The sequence below is a fragment of the Vicia villosa genome, linkage group LG3, assembly GCF_029867415.1.
Source record: "Vicia villosa cultivar HV-30 ecotype Madison, WI linkage group LG3, Vvil1.0, whole genome shotgun sequence".
NCBI lineage: Eukaryota > Viridiplantae > Streptophyta > Magnoliopsida > Fabales > Fabaceae > Vicia > Vicia villosa.
The window spans coordinates 84303558-84309263 of record NC_081182.1 but is presented as its reverse complement, the minus strand read 5'-3'; positions in this window follow the sequence as shown (position 1 = coordinate 84309263).

Below are 5706 nucleotides of genomic sequence, written 5' to 3'. Positions count from 1 at the left end.
ATTAATTTCTATTGCCACTCAACACAACATCACTCTTTATCAGATGGATGTCAAGAGTGCCTTCTTAAATGGTTATATAGATGAAGAAGTTTATGTTCACCAACCTCCTGGTTTTGAAGACTCCATGTCTCCAAATCATGTTTTCAAATTAAAGAAATCATTATACGGATTGAAACAAGCTCCCAGAGCTTGGTATGAACGTTTGAGTTCTTTCCTTCTGGAAAATGATTTCACTAGAGGAAAAGTGGACACTACTCTCTTTTGTAAAACATTTAAAAAGGATATTTTAATTTGTCAAATATATGTTGATGATATTATCTTTGGAACATCTAATGCTACACTTGGAAAGGAGTTTGCTGAGTCTATGCAGGCTGAATTTGAAATGAGCATGATGGGAGAACTCAAGTATTTCCTTGGGATTCAAATCAACCAAACTTCCGATGGAACCTATGTTCATCAAACGAAGTATGTGAAAGAACTTCTGAAGAAGTTTAATCTTTCTGAAAGCAAAGAAGCCAAAACTCCTATGCATCCAACATGTGTACTGGGTAAGGATGAGGTAAGTAAGAAGGTAGATCAGAAGTTGTACAGAGGTATGATTGGATCTCTTCTATATCTAACTGCTTCTAGACTTGACATTCTCTTTAGTGTTTGTTTGTGTGCTCGATTCCAATCAGATCCAAGAGAATCTCATTTAACAGCGGTTAAGAGAATTCTAAGGTATCTAAAAGGTACTACTAATGTCGGTTTAGTTTACAGAAGATCTAAAGATTACAACTTAGTAGGATTCTGTGATGCTGACTATGCTGGAGATAGAATAGAAAGAAAGAGCACTTCTGGAATTTGTCAATTTCTTGGAAGTCATCTGATCTCATGGTACAGCAAGAAGCAAGCTACTATTGCCCTCTCAACAACAGAAGCAGAATATGTTGCTGCTGCTGGTTGTAGCACACAAATGCTCTGGATGAGAAGTCAGCTGGAAGATTATCAGATATATGAGAGTAACATTCCTATTTTCTGTGATAATACTTCTGCTATATGTTTATCTAAGAATCCTATTTTACATTCAAAAGCTAAACATATTGAGATTAAACATCATTTCATAAGGGACTATGTTCAGAAGGGTGTTATATCTTTAAACTTTGTGGATACAGACCATCAATGGGCTGATATCTTTACAAAACCCCTTGCTGAAGATAGGTTTAAGTTCATTCTGAAGAATATCAGTATGGATTTATGCCCAGAATGAGAAGATGAGAAGATCTTATGTATGAGTATCTTCTGAAATGAAATTGGATTTTTTTTTAAGAAGTTCTGATTGAAATCAATTAGAAATTGTGATTCAGTTATTACTAACGTTTCATTGTCTAAGTTGATTCAGAATCTCTTTAAAAGCAAAACAGCTGTAACTGGCTATCCAGATGGTAAACACGTGTTCACTATTTCTGGACAAGCGTGCGTGCAGTTGAGGGGACGTCTACTTAGGTAACTGTGCAAATCTCGTCTTTTGTCATTACTATCTCTCCTCACGTCACGTAACATTAAATGCTATCCATCATTTACTCTTTTTCAGTTTTCTTTTTATACTCTTCAAACGTTTCTTTTCCCTCTTATATTTCTCTCACTTTGCATTCAGTTTCTTTTTCGTTCTCTCTCTTTGCATTCATATCATAAACCCTAGCACCCTAAACCCTGTGCTGACTGGAGATTTTCAGTGGCTGTTTAACTGGTTCAGAATGAACCCTTCTGAAAAAGCACCTCACATGGTCTTTCCAGTAGTGGTTTATCCTGCTGAAGTTGCTGGTCTTACTCCTCCAACAAACCTAGCAGATATTCTTCAAGCGTTGGAAGTTGGAACTTCTGAGCTGCCTGAACCAGAATATGCTGAGGCTACTTCTGAGTCAGACTCAGATGTGGAGATGGAAGATGCACAAGCTGAAGACCTTCCAGAAGATCGCCCTGCTGAGATTGCTGTCCCTTTTGGCAGAAATTCTGGTGCATCTTCTTCTGGTGAAACCTCAGCTCTGATGGAGACCGTGGAAGCTCTTCATCAGAATCAAGCTATGCTGGCTTCTCGTTTGGACGCGCAAGAAGCAGCCAATGCTGAGTTCGGCTCTTTCATGGCAAGGCAAGCTACAAGCACTGACGGGATTCATGATGTTCTGGCGCGGATTTTGCGTAGGCTAGGGTCTTAGTCCTTTGGTCTTTGTAGTTTTCTTTCCTTGTTGCATCTGTTTTCTGCATACATCTTTTGTAATCCTTCTTGTTGAAATCAATGAAAAGTTATTTATGTTTCTTTCCTTTTGTCTCTTGCTTTACATCTGAATCTTTTATGCTTTTTGATGTTATGACAAAAAGGGGGAGAAAATATATGATAAATGATCTGATTAATATTATCAGTTACCGAGTAAAAAGGCTCCACATTTTCTAACAGAACTTGCAAAGTTCTATGTTTTTAAGTTGTGTTGTTGCAGGTATCAAAGATTCAAGATCAACATAAGAAGCAACAAAATGAATCAAGCTCTTGGATTCTTGAAGCAAGCTGAGTGCTAGGAAGCTTCAGAATCAGAAGCAAGAAGGAAGAATGATCAGAAATTCTGATAATAGAATATGATCCAAATCATTGTCTATTTGCTCTGATACATTGTCTATTGGATCTGATATATTCTATATGGCTTATATGGCTCTGATACATATTTTGTGTTCTGATACACATTTTATGTTCTAACTCATTCATGCTGACTTTTGTCGTTTAGTTTTGTTCTGTAACATTTCAGGATGTAGAGATGCTCTGATGATGCTCTGGTACATTCAACAATGTTCTGATACAATCTAGCATGAAGTGATGTAAGAAGAAATTCAAAGCTCTGAAGCTATCCGAGGGAAGCAGAAATCAGAAGCTGTGAATGTTCTAAAGATCCAGAAAACTCAAGTTCTGAAGCTGTCCTAAATGGAAGCATGAATCAGAAGCTGTGAATGTTCTGAAGATCAAAGAAATTCAAGTTCTGAAGCTGTCCTAAATGGAAGCAGGAATCAGAAGCTGTGAATGTTCTGAAGATCAAAGAAATTCAAGTTCTGAAGCTGTCCTAAATGGAAGCAGGAATCAGAAGCTGTGAGTGTTCTAGGGATCTAAAGAAATTCAAGTTCTGAAGCTGTCCAATGGAAGCAGAAGTCAGAAGCTATGAATTATCAGAAGACAGAAGCTTATGTGATCGTCTCTACCGAAATAATCAGGGAAGTCTTTTATTATTAAAGTTCTTCGAGTATTTATTTCAGGGGGAGATTATTCATCTCAGGGGGAGATTGTTAATCTCAGGGGGAGACATATTCACATGCTTATGCTATAGCTGTGTAATTTGTCTTTAGCCGTCTGCTCTTTCTGATCGCAAATTCATATCATTTATATATGTTTTTGTCATCATCAAAAAGGGGGAGATTGTTAGAACAAGATTTGTTCTGATCAATATTCTTAGTTTTGATGATAACAAGGATATGAATTTTGTGTGAGATAATGTGGTACTCTAATACATTGCAATTTCCATTTCAGGAAATATATAAAGAATATGCACAAATCAGCGCTCAGAAGCTTTATCTCAGAAGGTTCAGCATGCAACATCAGAACATGGTCTGGCAAGACATCAGAAGATGGTCAAGGCAGAATCAGAACATGGGTCTATGGAAGCATCAGAAGAACTTGAGGTCAGAAGCAGAAGCACTGAAGTTCTCATGGTATCACGCTCAGAAGCACTTCAAGGTCAGAAGACAAGAAGATGCTATGCACCAAGATGTTTGACTCTGACGATATTCAAATATTTTATTCACAAACATCAGATCAGAAGAAAGTACAGGTGGCAGGCTGATAACACGATTTTATATCGTATATTTAGCCTAAAATCCATAGATATTTATAGCATTTTCCGTTTATTATGTTAATTTATTATGATATTACGCGTGTATTTGCTTTGTTTCAGGTTTTACACTATTATTATGACTAATTGCGAAAAAGAGAAGAAATGGAGCTAAAACGACCCATATCTATGCCTAAAAGACGAAGAATAGGTGCTGAAGTAAGAAGGGAGTGCAATTAGGACCCAAAGGCCCAAAAGAGACGAACCAGCCCACAAAGGAACAAAAATGCGTAGCCCAAACCATGCAAGCAAGTGGAGACGCACGTCTCCACGTTCTCTTCTGCCACGTCACCAAGAGGAGACGCCCGTCTCCATTTCCCTGAAGATTCTCCACTTGAGACGCACGTCTCAAGTCACGCACCCAGTCTCCCTGAAGAACCGGAGACGCACGTCTCCAAGCCAGTCTGCAGAATCTCCTCTTTTCACGCAAAGCAACTGCAAAGCCTGTCCTATAAATAGGACCAGCCACTTCACTTCAATCTGTCCGATTTCCTGCCAACGAAGTGCTGCCGAAATTGTACCGCGAACTGCTTTTCCTTATTCTGTTTTCATTTAACCGTCTATTTTCTCACAACGATTTCTACACTGGAAATTGTTGTGAACTTTTCATAGATCTAGCCTTACGTTAGATTTATCGCTTTATTTTCCTTGTTTTTATTTTCTGCCATTCAAATTCCAAAGAACGATCCAGCCAACCTGTGGTGGAAGTTCGAGTACTTCAAGATTCAATTCAATCCAGATTTATTTTAATTCAGGTTTTTTATTTACCGCCTTATTTATATTATTTATCTGCATGATATATTATATGCCATTTAATATGCTTATTATTATGAACCGAACCAATATATGTATGTTTAATCGTATTAATATGTCTGGCTAAAATACTAAAGGTGTCGGTATGTAAAGTAAGTTAACCGTAGGGGTCCGAAATAAATTGGCTTAAATTATGTTTTATTAATTATCACTTATTTTTGGTTCATATGTCTAGTTTAATTAGTAAGTCTTAAAACCAATAGAGCGAAAGTTTGAGGGATTAGGACGGTCAAAGGTTAAAATCAATAGAGCGAAAGTTTGAGATCTTTAACTGGATAGTAGACATAGGACATTAGTTTTAAGGATGGCGAAAGCGTATTAAAACTAATTGGAACTTATTTATTTTCAAAAATTGTTTTTACACTCGAGCGGGATGGCGAAAGCGTACGTTAGGGATATTAGCATGTTCCGAGTCAACAGAGCGAAAGTTTGAGATTAGGAGATTTAAATAGATAACAACCTCGTAAAATAGGCATTTTATTAGTTACATTGTTTTCAAAAAGCTCTTCTAAAATCTAATGGGATGGCGAAAGCGTACATTAGGATTAGGATAGTAGTCTGAATCAACAGAGCGAAAGTTTGAGACGAGGATTTTTAATCAATTGAATTAGTAAAGATTTTTAATTTAATTATGCAAAAGCCAATGGACCTTCGGATTACCTGTAGTTAAACGAAATACATACTGATACCTATCTTTTATTATTATTCTTTATTTTCTCACAATCACTTTCCCTTAGGAACAATCGAAATTTTAGTACTCCTAGCTTTACATAGTAACCTTAGATAACGGTAGATCGATTCATAGTCCCTGTGGATTCGATATCTTTTAAAACTACACGACACGACTGTGCACTTGCAGTTATCAGATTTATAGACACGTAAAGTCGCGATCAAGTTTTTGGCGCCGTTGCCGGGGACTATTTAAGTCGATATCGTAACTCACTGTTACACCGTAGAGACTAGGAAAATTCTTCCCTTTCTGTTT